The 17377-nt window shown below is 42.1% G+C and overlaps 1 protein-coding gene across 1 annotated transcript in view; it reads left to right on the top strand.

Annotated features, from left to right (window-relative positions):
* Window positions 1-7663: 7663 nt before the first annotated feature.
* The window catches only part of cdon (cell adhesion associated, oncogene regulated), a 34605-nt gene continuing 24891 nt past the window's right edge, over window positions 7664-17377 (top strand). Inside the window, exon 1 of the mRNA XM_033631725.2 lies at window positions 7664-8133. The gene's annotated coding sequence lies outside the window, so the exon portion shown is untranslated. The remainder of the gene's footprint in view (window positions 8134-17377) is intronic.

A 17377-nucleotide genomic window follows, 5' to 3' on the forward strand; every position in this document is an offset into this window, starting at 1 on the left:
ACAAATGTCCTCTGCAAAAGCTGCATTCAGGAATGCATGCTGACAGCTTCATGGCCTTGTCTAAAACAGAGCCGGCATGATGGATGATGCCCTTCTTGACAATGCCAGTTGTTTGTGTATTTGCGTATTGACATCTACATGTATATATCTGTGTGTGTAGATGAGGGACATTAGATTTGTTTTTTTACCTCTCTGTATGCTTTTAACAACCAATATGGTCATCTGAATATATGCTTTTGATTGAAGTACTTTTTCTCCAGTATTTCAATTCTCAAAAGTACCATGAAGGATAGGTTCACATTTTTTGTCTCTAAACGCAATATTCAAATGTCCATGTGTTCATTGAAAGGGTTATTGGTTGCTGTAATTGTTCCCCTTTTCCATATTAGCCACAAAAAAAACAAAAAAAACAAAACAAAACAAAAAAACCTCCATCCCTTAAGTAATTTCATTGAATATCTTATTGGTACTTCAACAGGCAGTGTTTGCTTGCTCAGGGGAACAATAACACAAAGGTCACATTTCGCTCTACAAAGACTGCAACTTTTAAAGATATCCACTTGATTTGTCTAGCTCAGACTGCTTTTTCTTTGGTGAAGTTTGGAATTAATTCCAACACAGAATATGGACTGTGGGTTTAGTCACTTACATTGAAAGTTCTTTATCAGGAGGTCTTTTTGTGGCCTGTATGAACAGAAGAAACAATTGCAGGCAACAAAAACTCTTTCTGTGCCCATATTGGCAGGTAAGCATCATTGTAAGAGACTTCTTTTAATGTTCTGAGGATTTATTGCATGTGACAGTGATTGGGCTCTGGCTTCTATTACTTTTAAATGGCTTCAAAGTGGAAGCAAATACCCTCTAATTAAAGCTGAAAGTCAAACATTTAACCTCATAGTAATTGTCTTATTTGTATGTAATGTGCTGAGGTACAAAACCCAAAAACCAAAATTGAAAAATCAATGTCCTAATAGCCTACTTCATTTCTTAGTCTTCATTTATATATTTCTCTAACTCTAACACTCTGAATTAAGTCCCGCTCAGATCATATAGTGCCCTGAATCATTGCACTTTAACAGCAAAAAGAGGAGCACCACATACACATCTCACCAAAGCAAACACTGAAGAGAGGTCATTGAAAAGTCAGAAGAGAAGTTACTTGGCAGAGAAAAAAACATGCTGAATGTGGAATTCAGGCTCAGTTTGTGCGTGTGGAGGTTATATGACCAGACGGGGTGCGAGTGAAAGAGAGTGTGGTGACCTGTAACAGCTCCATGACTCCAGTCTTTGGCTTTAAAATCCACACACCGGGGTCCTGGATTGAACCCGCAGCAGACCTCACTTCAGTATAGACAAGGCAGCCCCAATGGGAAACTGATTGTTTATTTAACTACTGTTTTATGGAATACCTAGTGACAGGAAGTCCTTAAAACAGCAGCAGTTACTATTTATATAGTCCTTTTTGGAGTAAACACCCTCCCTTGCCCCTCCTCCCTCCAGCAGACACCCTGCCGTTGAGGAATGCACCCATTCACAAGCTGGTGGCCATCTTGGAAGTTTGCCTCTCACTTCCTGTTTCCATGGCTACACTCCAGTGCTATGGGAGATGATAAGCACTAGCAGTCTCGAGTCCTAATCCTCTTCATCTAGTTCATTTTCTACATCACTTCATGCCATTCAGAATGAGAAGGAAAAGCCACTTAGCCGCAACAAGCATCACATTTTTATGCACATAATTCCTGGATTCACAGCAAATTTACATAAAAGAAAAATAAAGGTGGATGCATTTGTTTTTTGTTTTTTTTAAATCAGAAATCAGTCCAGAGCTGCATTGATCTGAATGCAGACCAGTTATGCTTGAGTCTGGTATACACATGTTTGTGTGCGGCTATGGGGCAGCTGTATTCTGATCTGCTCCTCCAGCGCTGCACCATAAATCACAAGGTCACCATGAGCCTGTGGGACCAGAGAAAACATCAGTGTTAAACAGGAATAAAATTTCACTTCAGCCTCTTCCTGCTCCACTGCTCCCCTGATACCCACTACAACCAACTCTCAAATGCTTTATCATGACAGCTTCATGTCAGTGCCGATTCAGATGTTGGGGATGAGACCGGAACAACATGTCCGTACAATTTGGGAATCCTTTGTAAATCTGAGCTTTGTGGAAGTGATATAATGCAGGGGAGCAGAACAGTTTTCATGGCTTCACATCATGACTACTTTTCAAAAATGGACTGGTAATAGATTTTGTTACATTACTCGAAAAATGTCTTTGGATACTTCTACTCTTTTGGAAATAATTTTTACAACATAAATGCCAGAGGGTGTTCTGTATCTTTTCACATTGTGACAGTTTTAATGCACAGGTAGTAGACACAGAAAGAAATTGTTTCCCAAGGTCTAATTTTCCAATGATCAACCACAGATTACTAAACATCATTCTTTTCATAGAAATGTAAAAGTATTGCCGTTTACCTTTGTATAAAAAGTTACAGAGCACTTTTATTTTTACAAAATTAATGACATTAATGCCATTAATTGATGCAGAAAATGTAGCCTACAAATGTGTGTATAAAAAATGACCAGAAAATTAAGTGTTTGATGCTCAAAGCACTCAACCCCCCAAACCCCCAGTGTCATATGTGTGTTCTTCTCAAGTTGTTAAATGAAACCTATGCCCTAAATATTTCTTTTTAAAAATGTACTTTGTTGCCTTTAATCAATAAATATGGCAGATGATCTTAAGGTGGAAAGAACATATGAGTTTGTGTTTTGTCACTTAAAATTTGGTAAGATCAGTGCAAAAACTTCCTTTCTCCTTGGTTTGTATAGTTCTATCCCTGTAAGGAAAGCAGTGGCTGTGTTCATGTGACCGCATATTTTATAATGTTGAGTTGTGGACAACTCAGGCAAAACAGTGACAGTGTGAAAACTGGAGTTTAGACAGTTTTATGCCCAGTAGAGTTCTCGCAGACACAATATTGGACAGAAGAAAGCTTTAAAGATGGTCAGAGGATGTACAGGGTCACTGTGGTGTCAGTTGGGATACTCAGGATTGTTCTACAAGGTAAAGCCCGGGGAGACGTGTGAATAAGTGAGATGTTACAGACTGATGAAATTCCCAGAGAGCCTACGATGGATAATGTGAACCCACCACAGTGATGCAGAAACCAGATGGAGAGAGGTGCTTTCAGATTTCTCTGTCTTTTACACATCCATGAACACACACACAACCGCAGGCGCATACCCGAACCTTCATACAGAAAGAAGCAACACACGCACATACACAGTCATTGCACACACCTGTCTAAGTCATAAGATATACAGCTCTCCAAGGGGAAATCCATTTAGTCTATGTTGTAAAATATTGTGATTTTCTCACCCTTGTATATATTTCTTTGCGCGCACAAAGTTATACTTGTCTTATAAAAACCTATAAAAAAGTAAATATTTCATATTTTTGCAATTGTCCTACTCCATGCATAAGCACTCCAGAAAGAAGGCAAACATGCTTATTTGTGGCATTTTACCCTCTAAATTGTACCCACAACATCTGCTTTCCAGTAATTACATAATGTTGGGCATCAGATCTGACAATTACAACAAACAACGATTAAGCTTTGGTATTTTCTCCTGCTGATGAATCCACAAACCCTGACTGGCTCAAACAGAGGGATGGTACTCCTGTTATCTGAAAGTGCCTTTTAATAGCACTGGGAGTCAGGCGTCCCTCAGGCCCCTGCTGACAGAGTCAACACAACCCAGGGCTGCTTTGCAGGTCATAAACACTCTGTTGACAGTGGTCAGAGGCTTATTATCCTCAGACCAAAGGACAGCAAGCTGGAGGTACTAACTCCAAACAATCCCAGCCTGCAGATTTAGACAAAGCCCTTGTTAGCTGGTCTTCTGCCATTTCCCCTCCTCTAAGCTAAATCATGACATCACACAAGGAAAGTCAGTATTTTAATGTGTAAAGTGTAAACTGCTTTTGTTTTGCAGCCTCTGCATGATCATCAAGTAATCTTGTATTGGCTAAATATGTTGTAATCTATTGATATTTGATCAGGGCTGATATGACTAAGGAAACAACCTTCATATCAGTTCAATGTGGGCCAGAGGTCACTGTTGCTTTGTGTGTGCTAAGTGTTTCTGGTGCTTCTGCTCACGGTGAGCAGCTCGCTGAAGCTGCTGCGGCTCAACAGTGTGGAGCTGGCAGCTCCGCACACATAAGTGGGCATGTACCCCAGGGGGCCAGAGACAGCCGAACCCTCAGTGGATGAGAAGTGTCTGTGCTGTCAGCTTTGGTTCCCAGTGTGGCCTCTCCTCCTTGGTCGCCCCTCCCGCCCCCAGCGAGCCCCTCCCTCACCCTTTGTGTGTGGACCCTGCTCCCTGTGGACTCGCCGCTCTCTGGCCTTTCACATGCGACTGTGTCCAATCACCCTGCTCACCCCCCTCTGAACCCAGAGCCTCCGTCTCCATCTCTAACCAGCTCCTGACGCTGAGAGAGAGACAGAGAGAAAGAGAGAAATGGCTTTCACAAGGTTGAAGAAAATGAATCACTCGTATTAGTAATGATGAAAAAAGTGGACTGTACTGTCTAATGAGACATACTTGTACATCTAATGAGACGAAGTGATTATCGTTATCAATCTTAATAAGCCATATATTAACATTTAATAAATCAGTGATAAAACAATAAAGGCATGCTATAATATGCTATAATTGTCAGTTACTGTTTGTAAACAATGTCAGCAGTAAAAGGGAAAGTGAAACCAAACCCCACATTCACTCGTTTTGAAACCAGCTTTGTCCTCTTGGCGTTTCTCCTCACTATATTTGCAGTTTTTTTGTAGCTTCCTCTTGGATGCATGCTGTCTATGGTCTGGCACCTGGTCGCTACCTTTGTATGAGTCCCAACCCCACCTGCTTACTACGCCAATGAACATCCCAACCACAGCAAAGTTAGAAGAAATTAAGAAAATACAGGCAGAGTCTCTGCCAGGTTGTGAAAAATCCATTTGCCTGGTCAATATCCTCAGTCTACCTGCAGTTATACATGTTAATGAATCACCTTGGCCAAGGGCATGGGTTTTGTTTCAACACTGGGTGTGATGAAACGAGGGATTTGTGGCTCCACTACTGGGAAATATTGAGCATCATTCTGCATTACTGCATTCTGTTAAATTTTTATGCACCAATTTGTGCATTTTCTGCATCAATCTGCATCAATTTATGGTGTTAATGTCTTTATTATTGTCATAATATAAGTCCTCTGCTATTTTCACATTTTTATGGGGGAAGAAAGATGCACATTAAAAATAGTGAAGTGGACATGTCCCCCTGAGTTGTCAGGAAGTTGAAAGGCGGTGGATGACGTGACACCCAGGTGAGACGGCTGCCAAGCTGCAGACAATGTTTGAGAGACCAACAAATAATGAAACCGGTTGTATTTTAGCTGTATTTGCAGGAGCTTTGCAGGCTCCAAACATGAGTGTTTTTAGCGACCCATCTATGCTTTTGTCACACAGAGACATTGCTGTTTTTCTGACCAGCATTGTGCCCCTAAAACCAGGTATATTAAGTCAAGTCAAGTCAAGTCAAAATTTATTTATATAGCACATTTAAAAACAACCTTGGTTGACCAAAGTGCTGTACAGTTCATCCAAAGAGTGAATGAATAGCAAAAACCACAAAAATAAGATCAACAATAGGTTTAGACAATAAAACATCAACACTAGAGTACAGGTTAAATACAAATAAAAGCTGTAAAAGACATATCTGTTTTAAGCCAACATATAATCTTTTTCTGACCATAGCCCATTGTTTTTGTGCCTAAACCTATCCTTGGTTTGCAGAAACGTACAATGCCAACATTTTTTCTGGCGACTGGGTTGGTTTATTACATTTATAAAATGCCTGTTAAAACTCATAAAGCTTTTGTAATGTATGACATTAGAAAGTGGTGCTGATAAGTGACTTCACAGTATGTAGAGAAAAAATACACTCTTCGAAGTGACAGAAAATTGGCAAAAAGATAGTTCTGTCCAACTGTGAAAACAGAGTTGAGGCATCCGTCCTTCAACAGTCCCGTCTCCACCACCTCCTCCATCTTGTTTTCCCTCTCCTCCTGTGTCAGAGGTTTGCTGGTTTGTTGGCTTTGGCCCTGACCGCCTGAAGGCTCGCACTGGGTCGACCCAGCCTCAGGAGGATTGGATCACACCTTCCATAGGAGTCAGCTGTCAGATGGTGAGCTGCACCTGCTGTCTAAAGCAGGGTGGGCCCGCCGCCGCCACCACCCTGCCAACATTGGAGCACATAATTACTGCCTCAAAGATGATTATGCTGTTTACTCATGCCCATACGCACAACAGATGACTGTTTCACACTCCCAGCTCCCTCTCCCCCGCCTCTCTATGAAGGCGTTTCACCTAGTGATGAGGAAATAGTTGCAGCCAACCAACATTCAGCCCATCCGAGCAACAGGTCTGATGCCAGAAATGACCCGTAGCTATTAGCTGTTCAAACATTCCCCTCCCACATAACTTTATTCAATTCAATGGGACCAGTGAGAGCTGGTTAAATCTACAAGGCACAGTGTATGCCACTGAAAAATGAGAACTGCCTTTATGGCTTTGAGGCTGTAGATGGAACTGTCGGTCCTCAACAGAGATGTAGATTTACTGAGTTAATCAAGCTTTAGGTATAAACAATATACACTTGTGCAGACACCTGACTGTTTTTATTCTGGTCTTGTTAATAACAAGAAGTCTTCCAGTAATCAGAGTGTGCAGTAAGAGACAAAGAAAATTAACCTTGAAAGAAATTCTTGAAGTGAAACTTACATACATGCATGCCAGGGATAGTCAGTTAAACTTAGTTTAAGTCAAATGTTCATCTTTACTGTAAAGATTGTTCACCTTTGCAGTCTGACAGAAATGTCAGTGACATGAATCCTTTGTACTCATCTCAAGCTGATGCCAGTAATGAAGATTAAGGAAGTGTTTCTAGAAATATAATTAGTATTGTTTACATGTCTGGTAGGTTTTCTCATGATGACCACCCGCCTGCATGAGATAACAGTTTACTGGACATCACAGATAAAACCTTGTTATTTTATCCCATCCCTGCTTATTATAATTGCTAAAACAAACAACCTTAATATGTGTATGTAGCAATTATTAGACAGATTACATATTTCTTTATAGTATTCAACTACTTCACAACTAATGAACTAATACATCTATTTATTATATCATGACATTTAATTTTGGATTAGTGTTCACTGGTGTAATTTGGGTTGTAAGATTTTTATTATGAAATTATATAGATGTGTCTGTCTTGGTCAAGAAATAAGTGTCCACTATGTAAGTCCATTGTTTCAGTACATCAATGAATAAGATCATTGATCCATCCCAATTAAGCCCGTATTGTGATGTGAATGTGCATCAAACAAAGGGAAGAATGATATCAGGTGGATTCACCTTTATATGTTAACAATGAGCCTAACAGGTAGGTGTGCACAGAGGAGGAAGGAGGAAGTTTTTTTTCTTTCTCGTTAGACTGTAAAACTTGTTAATGCACAATCTATATGGGTAACACCCCCTCCTCTCTCTCTCCCTCCCCTCTCCAGGAGCCGTATTGAGCTGTGGGGCTGGGACATTCCTGGTTTGAAGACCAGCTTCGCCGCTGCCATGATTTGCTGAGCAATTCGACACTGGCTTCAAAGATGCGTGTGTGGAAGAGGCAGCGGTAGAGAGAGAGGGAGACCGAGAGCTGGCGGAAAAGTTACAATAACGGGTTAGACAGAGTGTATGTGCGCACCGAACCGGGACGTAACGCTTTTATCCAAACACGCGGACTCCAAACTTCCCAAGAGAAAACTCTCCACCACCTCAACTCAAGTTTAGACCAGGGGGAGTTGTCGCACCTTGGCCCCGAAGCCTTCGCTGCTCCTCGGGTCTGAAAACTCTCTTTCCCCCCTGCACCTCCGGCTGTTTTCATGTTCCTCCCGTCGTCTTGCACTTTGAGCCCGTGTCTAATGGAGGGCCCCGTACGGATATGCCTCCAGAAGAATGCGTTTTGCTGCTAATTCACCCGACGGCTCCCAGCTTTTGCCCTCCTGCAAGAGAGGTAAGGACGGACTGAGGGGAGGCAGACAAGGGAGTCCCGGGCCGGCTGGCTGGGAGCGTGTTTGGGGAGGCTTCGGTGTGCGCACCAGGCCAGCTGGTCTTCTCTGGGAACAACAAAGAAAAAGTGACGCTCAAAGAAACAGAGAGCTCCGAAATAGCAGTTTAATCTGTACCCTAAACATTACTATGTGTTTTTTAAACTTTATATAGTAGTGAAAGTGGAGACCAGAAGCACGGAGAGGCAGAACATGCTCCGTCTGTGTGGCAGTCTGGTAAACGGGGGCGCCCGTGTACGAATATTAATATTATCTTCACTTAACTGTCCACATTGAGACAACATCTACATTTATTACATTTTGACTCTAGATAATTACTTTTATTGATTACATTTGCTCCTTTAACCTCATTGCAATGATAACACTTTGATTATTGAAAATTAGATTTTTCTATATTAGTTTCCATTAAGTGTCAGAATAGAATTGTGCACTTAAGTTATGATTTTGTTTACTTCAGGCGACATCTTTGTTTGATTATAATCTACAGACTGAAAAAAAAGTTAATACAAGACTCAAAAACACTTAGTGAAAAACCATGCTTTGTGTTTTCACCCCAAAGCATTTAGATTAGCATTATTATTCAGCAGTTATCTGTTATCTATTCTGACACAGCTGAGTGCACTGTGTTGTCTCAGAGGTGAATGAAACACATAAATATTTGCTTGGTAAATAGCTATAGAAGGCAGAGACACTGCACTTAACATCCCAGTTGAAAACAGATGGCCTGTGGCTGCATTTCTACTTTGAAAGATGAAAGAACATTTTTAGAAATGGCAAATATGTCCCTCCAGTGACACACTAGTGTCACAGTCATAAAAGGTGAAAATGGACTGGGGATAAGTAAAGCACTGCTTTGTTCTAAAGTTGTACTTATCTTATGGATCTGCTTTGGGAGCCAACTGTCTGCCACACTTACCACTGTGCAGAAACATAGTGGCTTAGACTAATATTTGAAGTTGTGTTTTTTTCCCCCCTCTCTCCAAAGACAGAGAGCCTTTATTGTTTTAGATAAATCCCCTGAGGGTGTCATAAATGTCGGTTTGGTAAATCAGTGTTGGTATTGCTGTAAAATTTGGCAAGTGCACAAATAGTTGTGCAAAGCACATAATAGCAACTACCTGCCTATGAATGTGTCATTGTTTACTGATTAGGAACTGATTTTTGATTTGGGATTAGTTTAGATACATAAACGATAAAAAACACTAGTGGCGAAGGGAAATCTTAAAAACATTGTAAAATACAGATGTGTAAGCAGGCTGATCAAGACCTTCAAACTGCTTTTGCTTTGTTCCTGTTGGCTCTATTTCACATCTTCAAAGTCTCACCCTTTCCTTCATTGTGGGAAGTATTTCATAAACAAGAAACGTTTTTGATGTGTCAAAAAATGCCCTCACTAACAGCATATGACTGAGTGTGCAAGTGTGTGCATGAGCTTTTTCTGCTCAGGTCTTGGTTTGTTGTGATCTGCACCGCTGCACTTCAGGAACTTTGAGGAAGACAACTTCAAACTTAAGAGTTTTTGAGTCACAGGCAAACTTTTTAAACATTTAACATTAATCCACATTATTAAATTTGAAATACCTTTTTTTTCAATATCAAAGAAGTGAATGCAGTTTTGTTTTGCATTGCTAAAACTTTTTTTGTAAAGTATATTATATACTCATCATGTAGATATAAATGTAAGAGGCACCAAATATGTTGAGGATTGTAAATATACTATCAATAACAATCCAAGGTGAGACTTCTGCTATGCTCTTAAAGAGCACAAATAAAGAGGATGACAGAGTAAAAGTCACTGTAATGATGTGGCTGCACAGACAAGTTCCTCACTTCTATCCCTCAAGTAATTTCCTCCGTCTGCTGTTCGCCCCGATCATCAGAGCTTCACAGGGACTTTTGTTACATAGGGGTAACTCTCAGAAAACTGAACACTTAAAAGTTATCGAGAACAAAGTCTTGAATCCCTCTCGAATGCATGACATCCAGTCAGTGGGACACACATGGCTGCTCTCAGATAAAACACTTTCAAGTTCAAACAGTTGCTCTTGCATTGTTGTGTCGGTGGGGGACAAGAAGACACTTCCGATGCCTTTCAAATCCTTTTAGTGCTCCCCAATATTGGGTGAGCTTTTGACAGGGGCAGAGAGAGAGATTTGCTCTTTGTGTTAAGGGACGGATGCTGACAGCGTTCATTTTAAAGCAGAAATCCTCCCTCAGGTTTTGATACTGAGTCTGTTCAAGGAGTTTTTTTAGTAAGGTGTTGTAATTCATTTTTCCTGCCTCCAAACTGCCTCGCTCTAACTCAATTCAGTCCACGATTTCCCACTTTTCCTTGAATATCTTTCTTCCTCACTCTAACTACTGCTGCATTGGCTGCATTGCATTCTGGTCAGTCTGTGGAGAAATTGGTTGTCTTTTGGCAACTTAAGCATCCTGTTGTTAGGCATTTTTTTCATAGAATATATAAAAATACTCTTTTGAACAACAAACTAGACCCATAAATCTATGCTTCAGTACCAAGAACTGGTGGATTTAAAGCTGAACATAAAGACTGCAGAGTATTTTTAGTATAACTGACCATGTTGGGATTGTGTGGGATTTTCCCCACAGCAACTACATATTGGTAATGTGATGGAAGTAGACAATGACTGAGCTTCAGAGCCATGTTTTTGTTTTCACAGCATTTTTTTTGTGACTCGTAGGGGAATTAATAAACCAATAGTGGCCCGGCTCTTATCAGACAGACCCGAACAAAGCACAACTATGCCATTAAGCGAGCTTGAATAATGTTTGAGCCATTAGGGTGCTCGCTAATGATAAACACATGTTGCTGTAGGAGAACTATGTTAAGTGGGCAATTTGAATGTAAGCATGTGTAATGATAGCAGCCGCTGCTCTCATAATGGCTCTTTGATTTTTCTGATGCAGTATTATAATCACACAACCACATGCACACCAACAATGACAAATAATTGTTGAATAGTAGCAGTAAACGTCTTGTGTTTCCATAGTAACAATCAGGTTTCATTGAAGGTAAAACCAGGAAGTGAGGTTAAAAAAAAAAATCTCGAGTTTTTCGACTTTTTGTTCGTAATGATGCAACTAGTTGATCAGTTAACTGACAATCAATCGGCGACGTCTTTTGATAACTTCGGGGTATTGTTATCAAAAGTTTATAGAATGAACAAAACCCCCAAAAATAGTTGACAGTTGCACCCCTATTTTCAGCTTAAAACATTTCAGTGATGGTTAAGTGGATGAATGTCTATCAGAGGTCAGTGTGGCGGGAGAGGGTGTGTCTGAATTCATGACTTAAGTGTATTTTGGGCACGTCCCACATTCTGCCGTTTTCCAGGCCATACAGATGTAAGGGTCAGGCAGCAAACCTCAGCCCTGGCCCTGAAGCAAATGGAAAAGAATTTAAAACCTAAATCATAATGTGGTTTGGTTGTTTATTTGGTTTTTATTTGGTTGTGATTGATTGCTCCAAAGGATCAACGTTTGGCTGAGAAAAATGTTCAGAGAGTCATAAAACAGGAGACAAACCTAATTTTTTAGCAGCCACCTTATTTTTCATTATCATCACAATATTGTGACAGCTGTAATTAAGTCTTAGTTGTTTTGTAAATCTCTGATGGCTAATCCATTTCAGCATCTTAGTATAATAAAGTAGAATTTAGTGGACTGTTGTATAGTTGGTTTTTGACCCACCAAGCAACTTAAAAACTAAAACCTGGCTTGTTTTGAACTCTTGACACATAGCCCTCCTTTTACTCTCATTGCTCAGGGATTGAGTCATACTGCAGCCTTTTTCCCATTTTCTAATGCTGGCCTTTACTCTGCGAGCTTCAGCTCCCATTCGTCAAGGACAGAGCCAGAGCTCAGGCCCCATTAGATGGACAGAGGGGAGTTTTGGGCAGCATGCCAAAGAGCCCCCATGTTCAAGGAGCCAGGGGGTGCTGATTGACAACACCCAGCAGCCATAAGCAGGGGGTCGATGGGAAAGATGGGCAGGTCGGAGAAAGAGTTTGAGTTCTCGTGACTGCTGGGTTGGTGAGTGCACCCTGCAGCTGCAGTGCTAACAAAAAAAGACTTCACTTTCCACCCTCCGTTTCCCTCCCTAAATTTATTCTAGGGACAAGCTGTGAGTGGAATTGGATAAATTGAAGCTGTGTTGAAGAAGCCGTGAAGGCAAATGCAGTAGCTGAAGGTGTCACTTGTGTTTATATGAAGCTGTCATTGGTAGCACTTCTTATCTGCTCTGAGCTCACACTGTCATTATTTTAACTACACAATGCATCTGTCTCTCAGTGGGACCCCCTTCCCGTTTTCTTCCATGTCCCCCTACTCTGACAGATGATCCAAACAGCCCGGGAATGACTTGCTTTACTATGCAAGCATGTTACTCCAGCAGGTTACAGATAGGCTGCATGCTTCCTCCCGTACAACTCCTCTAAAATGTCAAAGGTGAGCTGACTGTAGTCCGATGTGTACACCAGCTTTCAACAGATGGTCGTATTGAGTTTCTAAAAATTCAGAACCTTGAAGGACCTGAAACTGGATAATGACTTTTGAGAGATTTGAGAAATGAAATGAGAAACATCAGGATGTAATTGTTAAGACAAACAAACAGTTTTTGGAGCAGCAGAAACAGATGTTCCAGCCAGCCACCGAAATGCAGTGGGATGAAGCCATACAGGCTGGAGATAGGCAGGCTGAGGAGGTCTGCTTCTTCTCTGAAGATGGCTTGTTTTCTGTTAATGTAATGGAAATACAGTCCTCGACTAAATATATATGTCTGTGTTCTTAATATGATAAAGGAATGTAAACTAATACCCCACACAGTGCTATTGAGGAAAAACACACTGTCCAGGCGGTTACAGATAATGAAAATACCTCAACAGCAGATGAACAAGAGCAGTTTGTGTGACTCAGAAGGACACAGCTTGAGAAACACTGTAACTTTTACTGTAGGATGAAATCTTATACATAGATGGAAAGACCAAAAGGTTACAACAGACTGCAAAATACTTTGTTCCAAGCCGTTTGAAGCACGCTGCGAGTCTTTTGTAGCCATACAGTTTGAAGTTTGTTACTTCTGTATATGCCTTTTTATTATGTGCTTATAATCATTTGAGGGTATGCTTTTAGGCTTATGCAGCTATATGTGCCTTCAACATGATGCAGAACACCACATGCATGAGAGAGAACAAAAAGTTCCCCGAGAGGGTTTGACGTGGCATTTTACACAACGCTCATCTCTTGCCAAAACCAACAATTTTTCTCATAATTGTTGTGCAAATATATGATGAGACCCATTGTTTTGTAGCCTTGTCTTGTGTAGTATTCTTAATGATTCCTCAGCCTTAGGGAAGATTTCAGGGAGTGAACTTCTGAACCGGACCCTCGCTGACAGCTCTCACAGCAAAGTATTTCAGAACATTCGAGGGGATTTTTTTTTTTTTTTGCATCCTCAGCGTCTTCCTGTTTGCAAGATTCATTTCTTTTTCCCTTCCTGAAACTGACCCTACAAAATATGCCTGACTTAGTCTGTCACCTCAGTGTGGGCCCCCAAGAGTTAGAGTCTTTTCTTCCTGAAACTGTGAGCAACCACAGCTTTCTATTTCAAATGTTGAACCAATAAGTCACATCTGACATGGGTTTTCTGTAAACCAGAATGTGTGTGCTGTTGAAAAGCCAGCGCAAGGATCAGCAAGACTATATTAAGGCAAAACTAGTGGCAGGCACTCCCCTCTGGCTGACAAACAGGCTACTTGTTTGAAGGGCTGTTTTTCTCCCAGATCAGAGTGTGAGGCAGTGTGGGTACTGCTGCTGCCTGCCTCTGGGTCTGTGGTTATGGGTGCCATTTTGGGCCTTCCCTACTACAAGATGTAGCCCCTTAGGGAGCAATGGAACCCCTTATTTATGGAAGATATTCAAAGTGAGTGCAGGAATCTGAGCCAGAAGGATAAAACATGGTTGGTTCAGCCTTCTGCATTGTTCTGGGAAGATTGTAGCAGATACTCAGCATACTGTGGGATGTATTTCTGCCTTGTGATGACTGAAAACACATCTCTGGTTTGACTAACTCTCATCAAGTGAAATAAATCACTGTCATCTTGCTGTGGTGCTCCTACAGTAGCAAACACACACAAACCTATGCACTGAGTTACCATACGCCATGGTTTCTGTATTATTGCTATGTTTTGCTGTTGTCATGAGGTTGTGTTTCTCTTGGCGCCTTCAGGGCACTACGTCATCTGCCAAAAGCTCTTCTCACCTCCAATGCTGCAGCAAGGAGCAGCCCGGACCCTAAATATGTTGCAGAGTTTTTTTTTTTTAAGATTTAACCAAGAGCCAGAAGTGGAAACTTAGATGGTGCGTGTGTTGACGTATCACCACCAAGTTTGTTTTGTGATCACTTGATTGCCGCATAACAAGCATGGAGTGTTACAAGGCGAGACGGATAAACATTTAGACAAACTAAATAAAGCATTTACACACTCTGTTTGGGACTGCATATTTATTTTTGGGGTCTTCAAACTTGTACGTACAAGGGAGCTAGTTTGTTTGTTTGGGTTTTTGCAAGAGATTTGTGGAGTTGGTGAAGAAGACTAATTATATTTTAACCTTTTTTACACGTGTTTGGTTTTTGTTCTGCCGGCTGGCTGTGGAGTTCAGCAACACTCTCTGTCCCCATATATTCTCCCTCTGTGAATATATGGCCATCACTCTAATATATTTGCAGATGAAATTTATCATTCTGAGAAATGAAAATACTCTGTGTGTACTTTTCTTTCTCACGCCTCTCACGTGACAAACAAAGAAGAGTCGAACACCCTGAAAGCAGCCTAGTTTTATTTGTGGTTGGTTTTAAATAGTGACTTTGCAAAACTGAGTTTCTTGTTAGGATCTATTTGGACACCCTGTCATTTTGTTTTTGTTGCACATGTTTGAAATTACATTATTTAATATATGTTTTAGTTTGAAAGTACTTTTGGTCGACAGCCAGGGACCTATCAGGAGGAGACTGAACAGAAACTGTTGTCTGCGTCTTCGCCGCTTGTTGCCGTAGAGACACAGGCAGTGATGGAATCCAGGAGAGTTGGGGAGGGACGACAGAGTGAGGGGAGAAAGGGTGGGGGCAGCTGGATCAGATCACTGTATGCCCGTCGTGCACAGCCCACACAACAGCATTTAAAAACACAGATAGTGTCTTGACTCCCCCAGAGAAGGTGGACATTTTCAAGGCATTTGGCAAACTAGGCATTTTTCCCTCCCTTGCATCAACGTGTTTTCCCATCATCTCACTAATCATGGCTGATATTGAGGAATGTGAATCTGTGGCCCTCCTCTGCTTCGGTGCCATGGCTGCACAATCCCAGCTCCTCTCTCGCTTGGCATGATGAATCAGACTCTTGGCACATGTTGGAGGTCAGTGTTGTAACACACCCTGCGGGCAAGACGGATGTTTTGTGCATTCCTCCTTTCCATCAGAATTACCTTTTCGTCCGAGCAGACGTTCCCCTGTGGGCTGAAAGGCCTGTGAAATCAGCCGGAAGGGCCCAGAGAGCTCTGACAATGGGGAAGGGTTGTTAGTTACATGCGCTTTGCAAAAGGTCTTGAGGTGGCCTTGTATGGTGGCGATACCCGGGGATCTGTTTCCAGTGTCCGAGGCTGCTATTGAGTTTCGGTCCTGTGGTTAATCCTGCTGTTCAGGACCTTGGGAAACAACCGTACCTCCCCACCCTCTTGTCCCTCCCCCTCACAGGTTCCCAGGAAAAACAAGACATTGCAGAACAATCTCCAATTAAGATGGGTCTTACATACTGTACCATTCAGTCCCCACTTTCTCTCCCGTCTGTCTCAATCTTTCTACCTCCCCCCTTTCTCTCCCCTCCTCAGCTCTCTGTTTGTGTCCTCGGCCAACAAGCCTCGGGGTAGAATTAGCGCTGTCTCCCAGGTCCCGGCCCTGGCACTTCGGGAGGGTCGGGCTTTAGTGAGCGGAGATGTTGGCGGGGGGAGGTGAAGGGAGGGGTCGATGTGTGTCCTTGGTAAACAGGGCTTTGTGGGATGTGACTGTCTGATCCCCGGGGGCCTCTCTTTTCATTCCTCCTCTCTACTGATCCCACACCATGGCCGTGTTGTCAGGGCTGCGGCGTCTCTGAGTTCTGGGACCCGCTTGGCCCTGTCGTTACCCTGCGCCTCCCGGACTGTTTATGCTCTGTCCTCCTGCAGACACATGCACAGAGAGACAGCAGTGTCTGAAAAACAGACTGTCCTTGAAGATGTATCTCATTTGTTGTCTGCAGTCACAGTCACTTTAAATGATTTATTGAGGAGACTTGTATTAACTTTCTGCAGGATGTCAGGTTCAGGCGAGGGCAGTCATTTTGTATTATGGATCGACTTAACCCTTCGAATGTGATTTTCTCATTGTAAAACAAAGAGGACCCCTCTTCTCTCCTCTCCTAATTCCCTTATTTGATTCCAAATCATGTCTTTCTTTCTTTTTCTGTCTTTCTCTCCCCTTCTTCAGCTCACTCCCTTTCTCTAAGTCTGTCCCACTTTTAATAACGTCTCAGTCTTTAATCAGACAGAGTTAGGCCATACCAGAGGCCCAGTGTTTCCACTCATTAGTTTCCTCTGTGGCCCCGGGCTGCCTCAGTGGGCTCACCCAGACCAACAGAAGAAGCCCATAATGGTCCCCTAGAGTCTCTTCTCTCAGGAGGCTCTTCCCAAGTTTTTGGGCTGAGCTGAATGCAGTTAGGCTGAATCATCAGTCAGTTTTGGCAGACGTGGATGCGAGTACAGCCATTATCTGTACGTCTATCTCTGAGCCAAATAAAGAGGGAGGAGAAATGAGTCGGGGCTTGGCAACTTTTCACCTCCCAGTGAATGTTTCACCTCTTTTTACCCTCATCTCCTTTTACTCCTCTCCCAGAGTTTTTCTTTCTATGTTCTCACATACGCTTCCCCCCATTGCCTCTCATCTTCTTGTTGTGAATTTATCTCCCATCTCTTGTGTGTGTGTCTTTCTCTGTCTCTTTCTGTGTGTCCGTGTCTCTCTCTCTCTCTCTCTCTCTCTCTCTCTCTCTCTCTCTCTCTCTCTCTCTGTCTGTGGAGCTGAGGAATGTGTGTGCTGCAGATCCTCTGTCCGTGAGATGTGGGGCGAGTGCAGACAGGTTT

Source organism: Epinephelus lanceolatus, chromosome 4 (assembly GCF_041903045.1).
Source record: "Epinephelus lanceolatus isolate andai-2023 chromosome 4, ASM4190304v1, whole genome shotgun sequence".
In the NCBI taxonomy this organism is placed as follows: domain Eukaryota; kingdom Metazoa; phylum Chordata; class Actinopteri; order Perciformes; family Serranidae; genus Epinephelus; species Epinephelus lanceolatus.